The following is a 12655-nucleotide window of genomic DNA, read 5'->3' on the forward strand; positions in this document are numbered from 1 at the left end:
GAATGCAGGACAGGTGTTTGAGACACTGCATTCGAGATAAGATTTTGCTTTGTGTCATTCACTGCCATTCCTAACCTTTGTCACAAAGACTGTGACTTAGGATTAGGTTTCTCTCTTCTGTCCTGACTGATTGCAGAATACATTTGGGAGACTCCAGCTGAAAATGGTTTTCTTTTCTTGGCTTCTGCATAGTCCAATTAAGATTTCATTGGAAAACGAGTTAAGCATGTCTCTTCTTCAGCTAAAGCTGTAGCAACCACATAACTATAAATTCCTGTGTAGTCAGGCAGTAGCTCACGAGATCCATGGAGTCATGCCCACTTTGTCAAGCTTTGGATATCTTCAGCGGAGGCTCTGGAAAGCCAGCATTTGTCTTGACTACATACTTGGCTGATTTAGCACCATGAATCTCTGCTGGACTCTGCAGGAATAGTTTGGCTGGCTACAGAACAACTAGCAGAGAAAATGCAGCTAAGGGAGCAGAATAGGAGAGGACAATAGTCATGGTTTAACCTGGCAGACAGTTAAACACCACACAGCTGCTTAGACACACACACACAGACACACACACAGAGGACTGGGAATAAAAGGTACAGGACTACAGTAAAGCCATATATACTGCACTGCAGTGTGGATGAGAATTAACTGTCAGAATAACAGACCTTTATTACATTTTCTCCCCAATTCCTAATCTTTTCCTTGCATGGAGCCAGAGTTTATATGCTGGGCCAGCCATATTTCTAGATAATGTATAACCATGATCCCCTCTCACTGATTATCTTACAGCTCAGTTTCAGCTGCTTTGCTGGGCAGCACGAAGCTTTTCCACATGGTCTGTGGACATCATTAAAAAGTGACATGAACTCAGTGCTTTCAGCCCAGAGGGATTTGACCCCCCTTTAGCAGAAAGCTGAGGCATAGCAGCAGCCCCAGCTCTCACCAGCTTCATGGTGCAAAGGGGAGCTCTGAACAGGGACTTCAGCCTGCACACTCCATGCAAGCTTGGATGAGAGCCATGTTGCAGTACAGCACAGATTTATATTTCATTCAGAGCACGTTCTTTTCTGCCACCCCTGCAATTTGAGCAGCAGTTTTTTATTTCCTCACTAATTATTAGGTATTCCTAGTCTTTCTTCGTTAAAACCAGGAGGCTGGGGGGTGGCTTTAGTCCCCCATGCCACATTTGGGAGATCCCTCTGAAGGACTGGAGGACTGCAGTACGGTATTGTTGGCCAGGGGCATTTCAGGGCATAAGCCACAGAGGCTGACTGTAGCACTTTGTTCAAGCTCCTCCACTCCATTAGCTCCGGGATGCCAAATGGAAGTAAAACAGAGTAAGCTTCAGTGCAGTTCTAATTGCTTCAGGTTTTAAACTTTGCAACATACGCCTGAGCTATCTTGTGCTGTGTCCAGCTGGTGTTTTCTGAACATGCCCCCACTGAAAGAGATAATCGTGTTTTGTTTCAGTTATGAAGTTTAAAAAGCAATTTAAGGCTGCCCAGTCCACTGAATTGAACTCTGCACAGTAGCATATTCAGTTTCTGCTGTAACCTGTTACTGCTGCTTTTAGCTGTAGCTGTAACCACAGAAATAACAGCAAAAAAAAAAAAAAACCCAGCACCCTGCTTGCTTCATTTTTAATTTTTTTTCCAGTGACACTGGCTCCACTGTTCATTGGAAAGAGGGTTTGGGCAAGGCATATGACTGCTCTTTCTTCCTCAGCTGAGAGAGGCATTGGAATTCTCTCTGGCTTTGCTGAAATCACACTATTGCTGAAAACATCTGTAGAAACGAATTAGCTTTTTCTCTCCCTCCCTTCCTGATGGTAAACTTCAGAGAAGGTCAGGTTCATGGGTGTTGCTGTGGATTCATAAAGTTGGAGAATGAAATACCTCTGTGGAACAGAGTAGAGCCTGTCTCATTGTAAACAGCTGGAAATACAACAACCTGTTAAAAAGTACACGAGTTATCTGCCATCAATATATAGGTTTGGTAGCAGTCAGGCTGTTCTTGAACATTTTCAGCAGTATAAGTTTTACAAGCCAAGTGCTCTGAGAGGAAGTCTGGCCATACCCTGAGCAGTGCAGAGCACCAGTAACTCAACCAGCCAGACTATTTGTGCCTAAATTGAAGGTCACCTTGTAGGTCATGTTGGTACCCCCTCCAGGGTCACCCATAGTAGGGGACAGCCATATTCTCACTGGGCTGCAACTAAGAACATTTGCAAACTAAGATTGGGACTCACAGGTTAAAATTCCTGGGAGCATATGATGCACAAACTCATGAATCATCACTCCAGGGCCAACATCTGCAAGAAGAGTCTAAGGCATTACCTGCAAACCTTTGATCTAAGTGGTTTGGGCTGCAGACTGCAGGGCTACTTGGGCTGATTTTCCCTAACTAATTGTGGCAGTAATAAGAGCTCCAGCTGCAAATCCAATGCCCTGTTCCCTTCTATCCATCTTGGGCACTGGAGTGAAGTCCTTGTTTGAAGGATTCCTTTATGAAAGAGAGAAGCCATCTGGCTTGGCTTTCTCTGCAGTGGCTCAGAGATTTGGAATGAGCTTTCTCCACTCCATACTAAGCTGATCTGGTACCTTTCCAGGACCAAACTTTTTGCAAAAAGACGTCTCTGGATAGAGTTTCTGGTGGAGGAAGACACCACACCTCTTTGATACACCTCCTAGACATTATGGGACAGTGGCTGTTTCAGTTTAGCAGTGCTGGAGTTTCCTAATGCAGATATAATTAAATTAGGGCACCCAGAGGATTGGAGAAAAGCTTTTATTATTTTTAGTCTAAATAGAAATAGTAACTCAGGCTTCCTAGAACAGTGAAAACACAGAGTGTCATGAACGAGTGCTGGACTAAGAATATTTATATGCCTTTTCAGCCAGGGTTTTCATGAAATAGAAGCTCTTTGAATTGGGTTTGACCAGCCCTGTCATGTCCAGGCATATGCAATTACTTCTTTATGCCTAAAACTGCAGTAACAAACCTGGGTTTGACTTTGTGGCAGTATGTGCAGGGTACGGCCTCCCAAATGGTATTTAGATGGTGATGATTATTTTAATCGTACCTCCTTCAGTAAATAAGAAACTCTGTTTTAATCACAAGGGAATGTCTCAGCAGTTCTAAAGAGATTTAGGAACCCAAAAACTCATCTAGACATGGTCAATGAGGGCAGCACCTAAGACACACACTTTCTTTGAAAATGTCATTTTACTCAGTTGTCTTTTTTCATTTCCCCAGGGCCAGGCTGCATCACTGTAGAAAGTTTCAGCAATGTCACTATTTCTGGATGATCTGGTTATGCTGCCAGGACATGGGGTGCTGAGGGGAGAAGGGACAGACCTTCCCAAGTTTCTCTGATGCGAGAGGGACAGGAACTAATGGGACTTCTGTCCCTCACTACAACACAAGGTTTTAAGGAGAAAGAGAAGTTTCTCAGCATGTTCATTCTCTCGTTTAAGAGACTTTTACAGTACTGCTCTGACCACTGCTGGCAATTTATGTTGTCATTTACAGAGTAGGGTTTTTTCCCTTCCTTTTGCATTTGGAGCCACTTCAGATGGCTGTGTGCATTACAGCAGCACAAACCTGCAGGGAAGAGAGCTCTCTCCAGCATGCAATGCCCCTCCAGGCTGAGAAGATGCTCTGCTTGGCCACAAGCACTTATCCCCATAGTACAGCCCCTCACCCCACTCTCAGGGACAAACTTGCCTTTGCTCAAACCTGGGGAGTTGGAGAATGAAATACCCCAGATCACAATCTCATGTTTGATGGTGCTAGGTTAAGAAAGGGGACTTTGCAGATGAGGTACTAAAACCAGGGTCTCTCTTGTGCTATATCTTGGCTCCTGGCTGGATGGATGTAGAAGATGACAAGACCAGATTATTTGGCCCTGGGATTCTGGTCATGAACAATGTTATGGGCTTGGGGCCTTGAAAGTCCATCCTGCCCAGAGGGATTTGGGTATATAACTATAGGAGTATTTGTATTTTTTTTCCCCACAACAGGATTTGGTCTTATTTATTGGGATTTGCAGCATAATGTAAGACTAAGACAGAAAATATTTTTAATAAATATTGAATATTCAGTGGCCACTAATACTGAGAAATCTGCAAGAGAAGGTAATTTAGGTCCTGTGAAAAGTCTGACAATGTACCTGTTCTGAGTTAGGTGTTTGTGAGCCAGGTAAGATCCTATGGGTCCTGTTTCAACAGTCTTTATCCTTCCCTTCAGAGCCCTCACGATACTGCAGATACAGTCCTTCCTTGGAGGAGGCAACAGCTTAAGGAAAGAGAGGGGAAAATTCCCACTTCCAGAGGAGACTTGAAATGCATGTTTTTCCTTCAAGACCTATTTGGGCTTGAAATGCTCTAAGTCTTCTTTCCCAGCCACCATAATCAGACTGTAAAAACGAGCACTGAGCGTACAAGTCCCTGCTCTGTGCAAAGCCTTGCTCGCAGGAGATCTGTGTAACACAGCAGGAAAATTGCTTCCCTCCATCTCCTCCCTCTGAGTTGTGTTGAGAAGCTCTTACAGGGATGGCAGGCAGAGCCGACCAGTTGCTTTGGGCAGCAGGGACAAAGGCAGTGGCTTTCTGATGTGAGCGTGCAAGAAACAGCAGAGCAGGAAGCAAACACCGACCCTGCTCCTAGCGGGAGGCTTGACAGGTTTGCTGCTCTTGCTGTTGAAGTAACTGCAGCTCCCAATGCTGTGCTCAGATCAAGGTCAATTGGCTTTCCAGTGTGTACCTGTAAATCACATCCCTTCCTCATGCAAGCATCTAAATCAGACATCAGCAGAAAACGAGCTCCCAGCTGGGAACAGTATATAAACCAATGAAATATAAATGCCTGGTACAAAAGGCAACAAAGTCCCTCGTTGCCACCACTGAATAAAAAGGTTGATGGGAGTTTCCATCTTGCCAATGGAATTTCCAGTAGATGCACGCAGAGAATAGTCCTCAGAGCCTATAATTTGGTTTGCTCCCATCACCACTGGTGCTTTTAAAAGAAAACAGCTGCTGCTTTATTTTATTTTATTTTATTTTTAAATTGTGGCAGCAAGAAAGTTAAAGGAATGATCCCTTGAAATCTATTTTGACAGAGGCCAGCATTTCAAAATGAGAAGAGACAGACCAGCTTTTAGTTTCTTGGTCTCTAGGAAAATTTTCAAGGACATCAGGGGATAATTGCAAAAGGATTCCTGGGAAGTCATTAGGGTGGTTTTTTTCAAGGGGAGGAGAGTGGGAAGTGGGAATAGCAAGGTTGGCAAACTATGGAATTAATCAGATTACAATATTGACTACTCTGGATCAGATGCTATTTACACTATTAGTGTAAATAATTACACTCTTAGTATTTTTTTGTCTGACAAGGCATATGAACCTGCTTAACTTTAGGAAACATACACTGTCAAGCCTACAAATCAGAGGGATTCCTGAGGGTGTGAAATGCCTTTGGCCGTTTTTTCTCTGTCCTGTACCCCTAAATCCAGGGAGATTTCTCAAGGCAACAATGTTACTTTGTATGAACAAGTGTCAAAATCTGGCCACAGACTTTAAAAGATCTATCAAGCATCTTGTTTTATTATATGTTATTATTAATTTTCCATTTACTTCTCCAGAGGTATTTAATGTTATTTCTACCTTTTCTCCAAGCTGTTTCTTTTATATACTGACCTTGGAAATATTCACTCCAGCACTTAATGGTAAAAAGGTCCATCCCAGCATGATTCTCTGCTGCTGTTAACTATGGCTGTTAGGTGTCAGTGCAAAGTGAGCATAAACACTCATGTTTTTATGAAATAATATTTAAAAAGTTGCATTCTGCAGGTGCAAAGGACTAAAGGAAATGATAGGAAATCAATGCACTGTTTGAGAAAGCAAGTATTCCACCTCAGTGCTATCAGCAGTGACCTTTCCTGGTTAATAAAAAAACGTGACAGAACCTGGCACCCTGCTTGTCTTTCAGAGCAAAATGTCATGGGTCCCAGTTTTGACAAGGATGTTCCAGATAAGGTGATAGGAAAATTTCTTATGAGTTTGTAGATCTGGAAGGGATTGCTTGGCAAGATCTTAGGTGTCCCTCGCAGAGAAATTTCCAGAACCAGCTGCACACACATCTGCTCAAGCAGGGGATGGGCTGGGGCTTTGCAGGATCCCTCTCAGCCAGCACATTACAGTGATGCCATAAAATATAAAACAAAGCCTTGAGTATCAAGATACACTGGGGCCCATGGAAATCCCGGAGGTAGGACGATGTCTAACACAGTTCTTAGGAAACATACCCATAGTCATCTCTGGGAGCAGCTCCCCAGCTGCTGGTGTCTGAGGGTAGCCTGTACTGCATCAGTGTCATTCTCTACATCTCTGCCCAAGCTTTTTCTCAGTTGGTGAACCCCGGGGCTGTGGCAGCAGTCAGTGCACCGGTGCTGGGCCACCAGCAGATGGGAGTCTCACCGGCATGAGGCCAGGGTAAACTGCTTCTGTGGCATCCAGGCTCCAGAATTAAATAACTGGGTGCAAAATTAAAATATCCCCTAGAAAGGCTCTTTTTCACCGTTGCTGGTCAACCAGAACTCGGGGAGGAGTTCAATAGATTCCTCAGTTTTCAGCTGAAGCTGGACGCTGCTTAATTTCTATTCAACATGGTCACCAGACCAAAGCTTGGGGTTAATCTCACTCAGTGGCACCAAGGTCCTGGGAAAAAGCAAGGCATGTGGGAGAAACCTGCTGAGAAGACAGTAACGAGCACTACTAATGAGCAGGGAGAGAATCAAACACTCACTGCATCAAAGGCACAGCATCTTTCTGCAGGCAAACAGCATTCCCTCTTCACCTACAAGTCAGCTGCAGTTCAGGCCTCAGCAGTAACAAGTAATTTTCTTCTGCACCATGTTACTAGTACCTTTTGACCGTTACTTTTGGTTATCAGTGTTGCTTTTGCAGTCATAAATAGCTCCAGCCGCGGTCTGAACTGCATGGTGTGAGGCAGTGCAGATCAGGAGCAGGGTGGCCCTTCCATGGGGAGTTCACAGCCTGTCAGGGAAGGAGCCATTGCCATTCCATAGCAAATACTCATTTCTTGATTCTTCCAATTAACCTGGTAAAGTGGCAGATTAATAGAGCCAGGATCAGTGCTTGCCATTTCACGTGTGCTGCTGAGAAGTTGTATTGTCATGTGTGCTTTGTGCGTCTGTTGTTCTCCAGCCACCGGTGGTGCCGGGCAGGGAGAGAGGAGCTTCTCCAGTGCAGACTGAATCTGATGATTCCTTTAGAGATAGCTTGGGAAAATAATTTGAGACTCTGAGACCTTCTGCCCTTCTACACATCCGGGATCACCTTTCTTCTCAGGTAAGGGCCAGCCACTGTTGTCTGCCTTAATGGGCTAGAGTTGCTCTTTCTTTTCTGTATGGTGGGGCTGCAGGGTGAGGGGGATGGTATGAAGCAGCAGCATGTGTGACCAGGGAGCTTTATCAGACACACAGAAACAGGCAACAACAAAGGCCTGACCTCCCAGCAGCTGATGCCATTGCCACCAGTCAGTCCTTACCATAAGGCACCTCTTCCCCCTTGCAAATGTGTTTGTCCTTCTAAAAGGGATTTGTTGGAAAATGTGTTTGTCCTTCTAAAAAGGGTGCGTTTGCAGCTGAGTCCACATAGGAATCCCATGAAATCCTCATGGCGTGCTTCCCCTTCCAGCCCTGCAGATCTGAGCAGCACGTTCACCTCGGACTGCTGGAGGACCAGCCTCGCATATCTGATGTGAACACAGATGGCCCTGGCCCTGCCCCCGGGGATGAAATACAGACAGCAGGCAGCAGGACTCAACAGGTCAGTGTCTGAGTTTCAACTGGGATGTTTTACTGTATTTTCTTTAAAGGGAATTTCCAACTATGGGTGAAGGTTGGTCAATTCTAACGGTTTTTATTTCCCCTGGTGAACCCAGGGAGGCTGGGCCAAAGGGATGATTGTTTTCATTAGCTCCCCTAAGAGTCTTGGGCTAGATTTCCTGGTGTTTCAGTACTGTGAGATGCAGATAATGAAAAATTCGCCAAAAGTCTTGAGTACAACATCCACCTCCTGAAAAGCTACTGGAAGGGGATTCCCACTGCACAGGCTGGATATGCCTTCAGGCTCTGAACCTCACTCTGTCCCCAAGAACAGCAGCCCCAGACATGCTTTGAGAACACCCATACAGCCACTCTGGTCTCTTCTAATGCTGACAAAACCCGTAAGTCTTTATTCCCCTCTGAGGTTACTGGAAGCTTCTTCAGAAACAAAAATAAAGGGAGGTTTTACTTTGTAGTGCTATTACGAGGGTAACACCTGTAAGCAGTTACCAAATTTGTTCACACTCACCAGTCTCTCCTCCCCACTTGGATTAAGGCAGTCTCTTTGGCCCTGGGGTTTCTCAGCCCATCTTTACAGGTGAGGCAGAGGCCAAATCTTTGCACACTCACCAAGGAGTCAAAATTACTGCACCCCTTGCAACAGAGAGCAAGCTGCAACTGCAGAGCCCTTCCCAGCCAGCAGCTCTCCCCTACCACTATCTGTCTAGGGGAGATAGATAGTCACAGGGAGACAGGGGTCACAGTCCCTCCCTGCACATATCAAACAGGCAGAGGCTCTGATGCTGAGGTTATCTTTCCAGCTGGTTACTGCACACACTGGTGTGCTCTTGCAGGGAGGTATATTACAGTCTCAGTTGTGGTCTCATTTTTATTGCCTCTCTCTAGACCATCCAACAGGGACTTTAAAGACCTGTGTAATTCCACGGTCATAGCTCAACTTGGCCTGCAAGATGTTGTGCATGTTTTTACTTCACTTCAGCCTCCTTCACTGCAATGAATTTCTCCTCCTGGTTTACTCTGCCCTAAATGAGGGCAGAATGAAGCCCAGCATGTGCATGCACCCAGGCTTTCTTTATAATTCCCGGGGGCTCCTCCTTGAGCTGTCCTCTTTTTCTTAATGTTAACTGTTTGGAGGCTGAAGAGAAGCACGAATGAGTGTTGTCAGTGGGAATCCAGCTCTCAGCCTGGTTCTCTAATTTGGCAGGTGGTCTTTGAGTAGATCTTGAGTGTTTTACAGAGCTGGGTGAAGAGCATTGCTGCTATTTCAAAACTGGGGCAACATAAGCTCAGGGCTGGTTCTGCCTGTGATTACAGAGCCTGGGGGATAGGGGATGCAGTAAGAACTTTGTGCTTCTGCTTTCCAAAAAACATGCCGAGAGCAGTAGACAATTTTGTTCTCCTTCTATAGAAATTCATTGCTTGAGGTAGAATTAGTCAGAACCATTATCGCTTTCAGTAAAACTCTGCAGGGCCGAGGGTAGCCAAAAAAAATATTAAAAATGAAGAAGAAGAAGAGGTGTGTTTTAAGGCCACGAAACTTTGCCGTGCTTACGAAGCACTGACCGTGCTGAGAAGAGTCACCAGGAAACTCCCGAGCCTGCCAGCACATCAGCGACTCTTCCCTTCCCCTCGGGGAGTTTTAAAGCCGTGACGGGAGCTCGGCAGGGAAGTGCGCACTCCCGAGCGCTGGCAGGGAGCGGACACGGCACCGGGCGAGGAAACCCCCCCAGCCCCGCACCCCCGGCCCCCGCCCCCGCGGCGGGGCTGGACGGGGCGAGCCCAGCGGGGCACTCGGGGGGCGAAGTTCCCCTTCCCGCGGCTGAGCCGCCCCGTGTCACTTCCTGCCGGCGGCAGGAGCGTACCGGAGCCCCGGGCGCGGAGCGGGGCGGGGCGGGAGCGGCGCCCGGGGCGGCGGGGCTCGGCGGGGCTCGGCGGGCCCTGGCCGCGGGCGCTGCGCCGCCCGGCTGCGGCCGAGGATGCGGCGGCGGAGCCTGGTGCTGCGGCTGGTGCTGGCCGCCGGCTTCGGCTCGTTCCTGGTCGTCCTCTTCTACTTCCAGAGCAGCCTCAGCCCAGGTGGGTCCGGGGGCGCCGCGCTCTCGGCAGGACCCCCGGCGGGAGCGGTGGCGGGGGCAGGGGAGGGTGCGGGCGGGCGGAGCGGGGCCGGGGAGCCCCGCGGGGCGGGGAACGCCTTGCTCCTGGAAACCCTCGGGTGTCGGCGAGAGCCGGCCGGTCCGCCGGCGGGTTGAAGTTCGGGTGAACTCGCCGGGGGTTGGACATCCCTCGGCTGAGACCACTGAACTTCGCCGCGGCGCTCGCCCGTAGCGTGTGACCGGCGGTACCGTCCCGGCGATGCTGTTCCGCAGCGAAACTCGTGTGTCATTTCTAAAGCCGCCTTCTTTCGGGTGGATGTCCCGTTCGGTGCCCCTGCGGGGCATGAAACTGCTCAGCTTCGTGTAGCCCTGCCGAGGCTGTGCCGGGGTTGGGACGGGAAAGGGGAACTCCTCTGTCCCGAAAGTGCCCACTTGCACCCGCGGTCACTAAAATTCCTGGGGAATCGGTTTGAATGGCTCAAGGGACTTCTCTCGCGTCCGCTCTTAAAAATTTCTTCCACATTGGGAAACAATTCAGAACTAAAATATAAACAGTTTTGTACTGGAGGGGTAATTTATTTCCCTGGCCGATTTCTGCTCTTTTGGGGAAATTAGCTCCTCTTTCCTAAGAGACGTTGTTGGGTAATTCCTGCCGTTTTAACAATGTACTAATGTTTCCTGAGTACAGCAGCAATCCATCAATGGGGCCTTTAAAGTTACATCTTAAAATTCAGAAGACTGATTTGACTGAAACGTTAATGGCATTTTATCAGCGTGGACTAAATGAAATGCGATTTTCCTCTTATAGGGGCTGCTCCATCACTTTAATGTGTTTTTTTCCCTAAAAATAAAAAAGGCATAACTTGTTGGCTGAGTAAGCTTGAAAAGGAGTTGGGTTTCAGCAAGCATTTGTTATTTCTAGATGAGCATGTGAAGTTTGTCAAATGAATTCAGAAATCCCAGAAGACTACAATCAGTATTGTATTCCTTAGTAACTTTTTTAAAAAGAAATAATTTATGCATCCTAATTTTGTATTGAGACTGCTCAGTAAAAACTGCAGCACTGAATCAGCTTTAATCTTCAAGGCTCCTAATGGAGAGATGATTGTGTTTTATGCTGGATACTCTTTCTAGCATCTGACTGGAAAAAATGTGGCTCTTTTCAGGACTGTTTTTCAAAAAGAGACTTCTGCAGAAGTCAGCAGAACTTTCTGTGCTGAGTTGATTTTAATCCTTTGCCTGATCTCAACACTGTTTCACAGAGTTCCTGTGAGGCAAGTTGAATATGAGTCAGCAGTGCCCTGGCAACCAGGAGGGCCAAACGTGTCCTGGGGGGCATCAGGCAAAGCATCGCCAGCCGGGCAAGGGAGGGGATTGTCCTGCTCTGCTCTGACCTGGGGCAGCCTCGCCTTGAATATTGTGGCAGTTTTGTGCACCACAATGTAAGGAAGATATTAAGCTATTAGAGAGTGTCCAAAGGAGGGCAATGAACATGGTGAAGGGCCTTGAGGGGAAGCTGCATGAGGAGACTGAGGGGAGACCTCACTGCAGTTACAACTTCCTCGTGAGGGGAAGAGGAGGGTCAGACACTGATCTCTTCTCTGTGGTGACCAGTGACAGGACCCGAGGGAATGGCCTGAAGTTGTGTCAAGGGAGGGTTAGGTTGGATATTAGAAAAAGGTTCTTAACCCAGAGGGTGGTTGGGCACTGGAACAGGCTCCCCAGGGCAGTGGTCACAGCACCAAGCCTGACAGAGTTCAAGTAGTGTTTGGATGATGCTCTCAGGCATATGGTGTGACTCTTGGGGATGGTCCTGTGCAGGGCTAAGGGTTGGACTCAGTGATCCTTGTGGGTCCCTTCCAACTCAGCATATTCTGTGAAAGGAAAGTCTGTGAAAGGTCAGAGAAAACCAGGTGACAGTAATGGAGATGGCATCTCACAAGGGGTTTGAGGGATTTTGGGTCTGGAGCGCTCCCTTGAGAAGTGCTGGACAGCTGAGACTTTAGGAATTGCAACTGCATGTTCCTTCATATGGGGCAAGTGTGACTTTTGAACCTTCTGTAGATGGTCATAGGTCTGGAGTAAGGATCCCCAGCTACTGGAGCCAAGTAATGTTTGTCACTCAGTGGGAGCCCATTTCTGAGGGTGGTGAACACTATCTGCAGATTTGCCCCTTAAGGTTCACCAAAGGGGTGTGTTAAAGTGATATTCATGTTCTCTAAAATCTGCTTATTTTCTAGCCACATAGTTTTCTCCTTGGGTCCAGCCTTCATTTTTGTGCCATTTCTTTCCCTTATTATTTCTCAGTTTACAGTTTTTCCTTTCCTCTTCAGTTCAGTGAAAAACTCACACTAGCAGAGGAAAGGTCATTACCATATAGTGGAAAGAAGCAAGCTAAAGGTTGCTTCATCTTTTTTATCCCAAAGGAAAGCAAACCAAGGCCAATTATTTGAATTTTAGAAGTTACAAGTTACAATAATAGGTAAACAATTTGCAAGCAAAAGTGTCATGTTTAAAGTGATGGTTGCCTGGAGGTTATTTGGAGTTCTAGTTGTCTGGTGTCATTTGGGTTTTGTATAATAATGAAGAAATATGCTAGAAAAAAGCAACAATGCTACGAGTTTCCCCCAGGAGCAGTCAGATCCTTTCTCCATCATTAGCAGGATTGAGCAGGTTGCTTTCTTGGGCCACCCACAGCCCAT

At 47.0% G+C, this 12655-nt stretch overlaps 1 protein-coding gene across 1 annotated transcript in view; it reads left to right on the plus strand.

Moving 5' to 3' along the window:
- The first annotated feature begins 9850 nt into the window (after positions 1-9850).
- Positions 9851-12655, plus strand: part of CHST13 (carbohydrate sulfotransferase 13) — a 30584-nt gene continuing 27779 nt past the window's right edge. The window contains exon 1 of the mRNA XM_027640179.1: positions 9851-9936. The gene's annotated coding sequence lies outside the window, so the exon portion shown is untranslated. The remainder of the gene's footprint in view (positions 9937-12655) is intronic.

The sequence above is a fragment of the Corapipo altera genome, unplaced genomic scaffold (genome assembly GCF_003945725.1).
Source record: "Corapipo altera isolate COAL_440 unplaced genomic scaffold, ASM394572v1 55, whole genome shotgun sequence".
Lineage (NCBI taxonomy): Eukaryota > Metazoa > Chordata > Aves > Passeriformes > Pipridae > Corapipo > Corapipo altera.